The sequence below is a fragment of the Mastomys coucha genome, unplaced genomic scaffold (genome assembly GCF_008632895.1).
Source record: "Mastomys coucha isolate ucsf_1 unplaced genomic scaffold, UCSF_Mcou_1 pScaffold4, whole genome shotgun sequence".
NCBI classification, from domain to species: Eukaryota; Metazoa; Chordata; class Mammalia; order Rodentia; family Muridae; genus Mastomys; species Mastomys coucha.
In genome coordinates, this window is record NW_022196910.1 from 54,669,450 (window position 1) to 54,679,569 (window position 10,120).

At 43.0% G+C, this 10,120-nt stretch overlaps 1 protein-coding gene across 6 annotated transcripts in view; it reads left to right on the forward strand.

Moving 5' to 3' along the window:
- Positions 1-10,120, forward strand: part of R3hdm2 (R3H domain containing 2) — a 120,996-nt gene that overhangs the window by 38,206 nt on the left and 72,670 nt on the right. Inside the window, exon 1 of one of the 6 annotated variants that reach the window (XM_031350117.1) lies at positions 3,252-3,274. The exons of the other annotated variants lie outside the window; for them this stretch is intronic. The gene's annotated coding sequence lies outside the window, so the exon portion shown is untranslated. Of the gene's footprint in view, positions 1-3,251; positions 3,275-10,120 lie in introns of those variants that run through there. 6 annotated transcript variants of the gene reach the window in all.

Below are 10,120 nucleotides of genomic sequence, written 5' to 3' on the forward strand. Positions count from 1 at the left end.
ACAGGTGTGAACCACCATGCCTGTAGGAGAGCTGGGATTACAGGTGTGAACCACCATGCCTGTAGGAGTGCTGGGATTATAGGTGTGAACCACCATGCCTGTAGGAGAGCTGGGATTACAGGTGTGAACCACCATGCCTGTAGGAGTACTGGGATTACTGGTGTGAACCACCATGCCTGTAGGAGTACTGGGATTACAGGTGTGAACCACCATGCCTGTAGGAGAGCTGGGATTACAGGTGTGAACCATATCCGTAGGAGTTCCAGGACAACCAGGGCTGCACAGAGAAACCCTGTCTCAAAAACAAAACCAAAGCCTCCCAGTAGCCTTCCACCTCAGACAGTACAGAAGCAGGTTTCTTCTAGTGATCATTTGGCTCTTTTGCTGTGAGCCTTCTAAGTTCCTAATGGCTACTCATGTGACTCAGAATAAAAGGTACTATGCCTTTGTTTTTGTCTGTAGTACTACGAGTCTGTCACATTCATAGAGCTCACCATAGTGCCAGGACTGTAGTAAGAGCAAGCATGCAACAAATACATGTCTGGGTGAGTGGCTTTAGATGTTAGTTCTGTAGCATATGTGTATAAGTGTTTGGTATGCATGCATGCCATTGTGCCACATGCCTGCCTGGTGCCTTTCAGAGACCAGAGAACACGCTGGATCTCCTAGAACTGAGTTACTGTGGGTAGCTGCACAGTTTCAGTAGGTGCTGCTGGGGTTTAAGGCCAGGTCCTCTCTGGAAGAGCAACCAGCCAGGGCTCTGAACCACTGAACCACCTCTCCAGTTCCATGGATTAGGTTTTTGTTGGTCCTGGTTGTCCTGGAACGTGCTCTATAGACCAGGCTGGACTTGAACTCAGATCTGTTGTGGAAATTATTTAATCCCAACTAGGGATTTCTACTGCCTTTGGTTGTTTAGTTACCAGATAAAGGACACATACAACTTTTATATTTACAATAAGTCTTAAGAAGCACAAGAGCTGGGCAGATACCTACCCTCTGTGCTGTTAGAATCTACTTTCCTATCGATAACCCCAAGTTATTACTTATTATGTTTCATCTGGATTGCTCTCAACACCAGTTGGTCAGCCCTCGGGGCCGCGTTTTTTATGGCTCACCTAACCCATGGTAGCTTCTCCTTCATTCTCCATCTTCTCTCGAGGTTCTCTGATACCAAAGCCTAAGAAGCCTAACCCAGTCCATTTCTCTTCTGCCTAGCTGTTGACTGTCTGCATCTTTATTCACCAGTGAGAAATAACTTGAGGGAAAGGTCACAAGGTCTGTGCACTTAGCATTATAGTAGACAGCAAGACCAAACCTCAACAGAGATCCTGCCTCTGCCTCCCAGTGCTGGGACTGAAGGTGTGTCTTTCTATCTCTACCTACCTACCTACCTACCATCCTACCTATCTATCGATTTATTTGTTTTATATATATGAGTACACTGCAGCTGTCTTCAGACACACCAGAAGAGGGCATTGGATCCCATTACAGATGGCTGTGAACCACCATGCAGTTGCTGGGAATTGAACTCAGGATTCCTGGCAGAGCAGTCAATGCTCTTAATCCCTGAGCCATCTCTCCAGTCTCAGATGAGTCTTTCTTAACAGCTTCTGTTGGTACCCTTATGTTTCCTTGGCTTTAGCCATAGTAATTTTGTGTTATGACAGATTTTACACTACCTCTAAGGCCCACTACCTCCTGTAGATTAGATATTATTACCACTTTTCCTTAGGACCTAGAGCCGGAGGTATAGCTCAGTGATAGAGTACATTCTTAGAGTGTGCAAGGTTATGGAATTAATTCTCTATGAATGAAAGGAAGGGACCCAAAGAGGGAAGAGAGGAAGACTTTGAAAGGCACATTTAGACCTGTTACTCTGAGCCACACTTACCTTTTTGGAGGCAGGGTTCTATAGCCCAGGCTGACCTTGAACTGTTTCAGTCTTCAAGGGTTTATTGGTGTGAGCCATCATATTGGATTTAAATTAGAAGCTCCAGGGTGGATTACTGGAAATGATGTTCAGGCTCAGGGATTTTGGCTTTTTTCTCCCAAGATGGAGTCTTTGCTGGATGTGTAGTTGTGGTGGCTCACACTTTTGATCCTAATACTTGGGGAGCAGAATCAGGGTAATATCTGTGAGTTCCAGGCTAGCCAAGGCTGCATAGTAAGACCTTGTTTCAACAACAAAACCAGCAAAACAGCCTTTTCTTTGTAGGGTAGACTGTCCTTGAACTCAAAGCACACATCCTGCCTCCCACAGGTATGAGCTACCATTGCTGGCTCACTATACATACTTTATCCTTTCCGTACTTATTTCTCTTTTCTTGTGGTCTCCTTTGATTTAACCCCTTTATTGTAACATGTTTATCTTTATTCCCTAATATTCATTCCTGCCCCCTCCCAATTTCTTCATTTTATAGCTGCAGTTTTCTGCTTGGTTTTGGGGGGCAGTTGGGAGGAGAAACAGATAGCTCCTAGTGTTCCACGCTGCTTATCTTCTGCCCCCAAGTGAAAAAGGATTTTACTAAATATAGCTTGCTGGAAGGAAAATTTTCTGTAACTGTGTTTGGTCTTTGTTTTACATTTTTAAAGTCGAGTGAGACTGGTAGCTTTTAGGTAAAAAGCATTTCTTTGACCTCAATTATTTTGCAGGTGAGAAAAAGGCAGGATAAATTTAAAAGTGAACTTTTACATATCCCCAAATCATTATTCTTCACTAAAAAGTCTATTTTGGCAGCTGAACATATGCAGCAAGAAGGAGCTGTTGCTGTGTCTTTAAAAGCTGTCCTCAGAGCTGTGTGGAGGCAGCAGGCGTGTTACAGAAGTACCTGAATGAAAGCAAGAAGAGGGGGTGGGAGGGGTGCGCCCGTTCTCTCTCCCTCTCTCTCTCTCTCTGTCTCTGTGTGTGTGTGTGTGTGTGTGTGTGTGTGTGTGTGTGTGTGTGTGTGTCTGTCTGTCTGTCTGTCTGTCTGTCTGTCTGTCTGTCGGCAGAGCTCTGGGTGACATCCTTAAAACAGCTGGGCCATGGTCCGCTTCAGAACATCTCGTCATAGCAATTAGCTATAGAAGCAGCAACGAGGATCAGTAGCATTTCATTCAAGGGTGAGGGGGGCGGCTGGGATTGTGGGCGGGGGAAGAGAAAGGCACAGGGTTCCCAGAAGGAATTTCTTCCGGCAAAATTCCGGCAGGCAGGCTGGCAGGCAGAGCCTTACAATGAGGTCTCCATTAATAATGTGAGCTCGCTGCTGGTGTGAGTGCAGATCCATCCGTGGTGAGTTTCGGATAATTTTCTTTCTTTAAATAAAAGACTTGGACTTCACAGGCTGGGAGAGGAGAGATGACAAAAATTGGCATTTTAAAATAGCATTGTTATTTCCCTGTATAGTACACAATATGGGAATTAAATTTTCAAATGTTAAATTTTGTGGGGGGGTTTCTGGACATTTTCAGAGGCTGTTTTTATATTTAAAATATTTTAGCTATTAGGTTTGCTAGAACTTGTACTGTTTGCAGATTCTGCTTCTTCCATGATTATTTTAAGCAGTGCCTCTTTCAGATTTTGCTTATGAGAACCGCTGTGATTTCTGTTCTCTTTGGTGATGCTGTTGACGCACATTGCAGGAAGCAGGGAATCCCCTATAAATATCCTTCACTGTGTCATCACCCAGCTCTCCTCCATGCCTGGCTGTGACTGTGCCTCTGTGTCTTGTGTCTTTATGTAACTGTCCCCTACTCATCAATGTGTTAAGGAGAAATATGTCGCCTTTGTCGTATCCAGAGAGCTTTTGTGATTATAAGCGTCAGGGAGTATTTTGTTAAACTGTTTTCCTACAAATGCTATTTGATGTAGTAAGGTTTCTCTGGGTTTGCCACTGTTAATTTTGGGTGGCGTGTTTGTTTCTTATAATTGGCTTGATTTTGTTTGCTGGCTCTGGTTTCTAAAGAGTGCAGAGATGGGATTCCCTCTACCTCCAGTGACGTATTATTTTGTTTGCAGTCTTTTTTTTCTGTGAGGGAGGGGTCAGAGAGAAGGAAGAAGAAAAATGGATCTGAAGTCTTTGTGACTCGCTGACGACTGGGCACCACTGACTAGAGCTGGAGCTGAAGTGGGATGTTAGTGATAGTGTACCTGCGCTTGTTTCTTCTCACAGCAGGCTTAGACCAGAGTCTAAGCCTTGAAGTCTAAGCTGAAGCAAGGTGCTTGAATTTAACCCCGTGAGTGCTGATGCTAATAAATTTTGCCTAATTGCTATTTCTGAATGTAGAAGGAAAAGGAGCTCATGAAGGTTTTAGAACCCAGGAGCTGTTAATTTAAAGTTGAGTTTTGGAGTGTGGGATTTTTCTGTGTTTATACTAGTCCTGATCACTTTGTGTGCTGTTTTCCAGACCTCAAAATAGGTAGTTATGTAAAAGTCCTTGCCATTGTAGTTCCTACTAAAATTTAATTTGAATCTATATGGCTAAAGCAAAGGTTAGGAAGGACTTGCCAGGTATCAACCTAGTTGTGAGCTCTAGCAGCCCTAGATGGTTAGTTTTGGATTCTATTTGTGCTTCCAGTTCCTTTTCTGCCTGTCCATTTTAATATAGATGATCTCTGAAGGGACCTGCAGAGGTCACTTTGAAGAACTCAGTAGACTAGAGCCTAGGAAAAGCTGAGTCGCCTTTGTGTAAAGCATGTATGCTTGGATAGCACATGCTGACTTGTTCCTTTAACAGCATGCTTGTTTTATTTTCTATCTTGATTTATTTCTCTGTTCTGTACTGCCACTTATTCAGAATTCTTCGTAAGAAGTGAAAAATACTAGATTTGGCTGTTTTGCTTAGATTTGCAGTTTTATTTTCTGTGGTACCTCAGTAATTTTTTATATCCATAAATGTTTTAAACTAACAATTTAACTTTATTTAGCAGGAAGTAGGGTGGGGGAGAAAAGGGTAGACGTAGAATAACTGAAAAGCATGTAGAGCATCTCGTTACAGACAGGCAGGAGCTGCAAGGGGTAAGAACGACCCCACTGCGTCTGTGCATCCTGATATTTCAGCAAATATGTGGGTAATTTCTCATTAGCTTTTCAGGAAACCCCTGTGGTGGACAGCCCTCCTCAGCCGTTGCTGGGCGACTGCTCTGACGTCATGGAGCAGCTCCTGTCTGCAGCCAGAGCAGGAATAGCTTGTGAGAGGAAGAACTGCTGGGAAATTAAAAGAAGACAATTTTTTAAAATGTGTTTTTCATTTGATTTAGGGGTGGGTAGTATATATCTAAAGCCTTTTTTTTTAACCATTTCAGTAATTTCTAACCCCCCCCCAATACCAAAAGATTATTTCAACTGAAAGTGCCTTCTTTTTAATTAATTCTTTGTTTTCTAATTATCAGGGCTTTAGAAAAGGTCAAGGAAAAAGCTCTTATAGGTGTTAGAAAAGTAAGATTACAATTTCTTTTTATTATTTATGTTCTTTCATTCTCTCCCTTTTGGAGGATTAGGGGAAGATCAAGGGCAGCTTTTGTAAAGGGTGATTTAGCATAGTTTAAGAATAATTGAAAATACATGTTGGGAAGACATTCTGGCAACATTGACTGTTTTATTTTATATGATTTTATTTACTTATTTAATTGCTTAAGAGAGAGCCTCACACAGTTGGGGACGGTCTCAAGATTGCCATATAGCCAAGAATGACCTTGAGTTCCTCATCCTCCTGCTGAAGTATCAGCTGTGATTAACAAGATACCAGAACTACTAAAGCGAAAACTTTGCATTACTGGGACTATTGATGCTGGTTAGCTAGAGCTAAGATTAAGACCAGCATCACTGAGGTGACATCTTCTGGGACGTGTTTTCTGTTTTCTGAGAGCACAAAGAGGCTGTGTTCCAGAGATAGCCAAGGTTGTACCTTGTGCTGCACCAGGACTTGGTAATGTGTAAGAGTCACCTAGGTGGTACTGGTTTTGAAGGCATGAAGGGGTCATGAAGAGCAGCTGAGGCTCAGCACAGTGAGAGGCCATGGGAGGACATTGGTGAAGGTGCAGCCTCAGTTGCAATTGATGGCCCAGGACCTCTCCCATCCTTGGATTACAGGCAATGTGCCACCATATTAAACTCTGGTGATGCTGATATGAGACAGTTTCTATACTTAAAATTAATATACTTAATTCTTTCTGACCTCTTTTTCTAGCTTCTCCCTTTTGTTAATAGTCTGTTATTAGTTTCATCTTAAGAAAGGGCCGGGCGGTAGTGGCATGTGCCTTTAATCCCAGCACTCCACACCACCCAATGGCCAGCCTGATATACAGATTGGATTCCAGAAGAGCCAGGGCTACACACACTGTCTTGAAAAAACAAAATAAAATAAAGAGCAAAAAGCATTCTTGTTGAATGCTTGCTTTATCAATTGCTGATTGTTATCAACTAATTTTTTTTCAATTTCTTCATATTTAAAATGAATATAATTGGACTGGCGAGATGGCTCAGCAGGTAAGAGCACTGACTGCTCTTCCAAAGGTCCTGAGTTCAAATCCCAGCAACCACATGGTGGCTCACAACCACCAGTAATGAGATCTGACGCCCTCTTCTGGTGTGTCTGAAGACAGCTACAGTGTACTTATGTATAATAATAAATAAATCTTTGGGCCAGAGCGAGCAGGGACTGAGCAAGTGGGGCTGACCAAAGAGAGTGGGGTTGACCAGAGTGAGCAGAGGTCCTAAAAGTTAATTCCCAACAACCAGATGAAGGCTCACACCATCTGTACAACTACAGTGTACTCATATGCATAAAATAAATAAATCTTTAAAAAATAAAAATAAATAAATGAGTATAATAATACCCACTCCCTAGGTATTTTTAAGGGGGCTGGGGGTAAAGGGTTTTTTTTTCTGTTTTTTGTTTTTTTGTTTGCTTGTTTGCTTAGAGATTAGAGTTAATACAAATCCCAGCACTTGGGAGGCAGAGGCAGGCGGATTTCTGAGTTCAAGGCCAGCCTAGTCTACAGAGTGAGTTCCAGACCAGCCAGGGCTATACAGAGAAACCCTGTCTCAAAAAACAAAACAAAACAAAAAAATTAATACAAAAAGTTAAGGCTCTAAGATGGCTCAGTAGGTTAGGGGTTAGGGAGGGCACTTACTGCCAAATCCAATGGGTAAACCTAGAGAGTTGCTTCCACAAGTTACCTTCTGGCTTGCCTACAGACACACTCCCTCTCCTTCTCCCTCCCCCATCCCTCTCACCCCTCTCTCCCCCTCTCTGCCCCCCCTTCTCTTTCTCTCTCTCTTTCTCTCTCTCTCTCACACACACACACACACACACACACACATGCACACACACACTACAAAGCAAACAAAAAGACAGTCCTATAACACTTTTTTAAAATTTTTATGTGTATAAATACATAGAGATGTACTGGGTGTCTTCCATGATCACTTCCTACCTTAAAATTTTTTTATTATATTTAAATTTCTATGGGCCTGGAGAGATGGTTAAGAGCACTGGCTGCTGTTGCAGAGAATCTGAGTTCAGTTCCCAGAACCCACATGGCAGGTCATAACCATCTGTAACTGCAGTTCTAGGGGATCTAATGCTCTTTTCTGTCCTCTACAGGTAGCAGGCACATAACATACATATGTGCAGGCAAAACACATGCATAAAATGAATCCTTTTCTCCCTTCCCTTTTCTCCTTCTAAGCCCTAATCATTTCTAAGATCACTTTGATTATGTCTATGAGTGTTTTGCCTGCACGTACAACTATCTACCTCATGCATGCCTGGTTCTTGAGGAGGCTAGGTGAAGATAACTGTAATTGGAGTTACTGATGGTTGTGGGCTGTAGTGTGGGTGCTGAGAATGGAACCCTAGTCTTCTAGCAGCCAGTGTATGTAATCACTGAGCGTTTTCATACCTAAACTTTATGAGGTCTTACTTATGGACCACTGTCTAGGGATGGTGGGCCCCCATGGGCTGGGCTGGGCTGGTTAGCTAGCATTTGTATGTACCCCAAGACCACCTGCCTAGGGATGGTGCTCCCCATGGTGGGCTGGGTCCTCCCACATGAGTCATTAATCAGGACAGTTTTTCATTGGCTAATCTGATCTGGGCAATTCCCCACTTGAAAGTCGCTTAGCTGTTGTCAAGCTAACTAAGACAGTCTATCCCTGAACCTAGAACTTACTGATTGGGCAGACTGGCTGCTCAGTGAGCCCCAGGGTCCTCCTGTTTTCTTCCTGTCTCCACTTCCCAATGCAAGGATTAGAGGCCCAGCTTTTTTTATGTGGGTGCTAGGGATCCAAACTCATATCCTCATGCTTTACTGACTCAAGCATCTCCTTATGCCTCAATTCCTAGATATTTTAAAGACTGAATGAGCTTTAGCCATCATTCATAATATTTAGAAATCAAATAGGATTATGCCATTTGTGTTTCCACATTACTAGGAACTTTATTTCTGTGTGAGGCACATATGGAAGTCAGGACAACTTTTGAGGACTTGGTTCCTTTCTTCCACCTTGTTTGAGGCAGGCTGTTCCCTTCTGCTGAACTGTATTTAGGCCAGCCGGCCCACAAGCTTCTTGGGAGCTTCCCTGCTCTGCTTCCCATCTACCCTAGAGTACCAGGGTTACAGATGTGAGCTGCCACGGTCATCAGGCTTGCATGTCAAAAGCTTTTATCTGCTGAGTCATCTCGTCAGTCTTCCTCCCTTTTGGGGTGGCATGAGGACAAATCTAGAGCTTTCTGCATGTTATGTGAGCTACATCTCAGCCCTCACATGCAAGCTTTGAGGAAACAGATTTTCAGGCCATATAAAAGAATGAATTTCTAAACTACAAGTATAGTGCAAGCATTTCAGACATGCATCACAGTTGGTCCTCTTAAGTATCATGGCCAGGTTTCGAGGCACAGACCTTTAATCCCAGCATCCCAGAGGCGGAGGAATGCACCTTTTCTAATCTCAAAGGCCAATCTATGAACATGCACTCTGAAAAGATTAGCTTTTTTTCTTTTTTGACGATCATTTATCTTTTGGTTTAGGTTTGTTGTTTCTGATTTTGTAGAGAAACTCACTACATAGGCCTCTCAGATTTACTGTTTAGCCACACCAGCCTCAAATTCTAGGTCCTCTGACCTAAGCCAAGCCACCTAAGGGCTAAGGCCAGGTGTGTGTTAATAGGGAATGCCTATTTAACATATCAGAGGGGACCAGGCCTACTGTTAAAGAGCATGGTTGGCACACCCTGCCCTCTACCCTGAACTCTCCAGTCCAGGGTCTGGGCTGCCCTTCCTTTTTACCTTTGGCCTCCTGACTGCTGTACTTGGTTCTCCCCTCTCTCTTCCGCTCCTCTCCTCCTCTCCCTATAGTTCAGGGTCGTGACCACTCTGGACTCTCTTAGATGTTTTTTCTCCCCCACCATACCCAGGAGCAGTCCTGTCCTGTCCTTTCCTTTTTATATCTCTTTTTCATCCAGTGTATACAACCACGTCTGTTTTATCTCTCTTTCATCCAGTGTATACAACCATGCCTGTTTTATCTCTCTCTCATCCAGTGTATACAACCACGCCTGTTTTATCTCTTTCATCCAGTGTATACAACCACGCCTGTTTTATCTCTTTCATTTATCTCTTTCATCCAGTGTATACAACCATGTCTGTTTTATCTCTCTCTCATCCAGTGTATACAACCACGCCTGTTTTATCTCTCTCTCATCCAGTGTATACAACCACGCCTGTTTTATCTTTCATCCAGTGTATACAACCATGCCTGTTTTATCTCTCTTTCATCCAGTGTATACAACCATGCCTGTTTTATCTCTCTTTCATCCAGTGTATACAACCACGCCTGTTTTATCTCTCTTTTATCCCAGTGTATACAACCACGCCTGTTTTATCTTTCATCCAGTGTATACAACCATGCCTGTTTTATCTCTCTTTTATCCCAGTGTATACAACCACGCCTGGTTTATCTTTCATCCAGTGTATACAACCATGCCTGTTTTATCTCTTTCATCCAGTGTATACAACCACGCCTGTTTTATCTCTTTCATCCAGTGTATACAACCACGTCTGTTTTATCTTTCATCCAGTGTATACAACCATGCCTGTTTTATCTCTTTCATCCAGTGTATACAACCATGCCTGT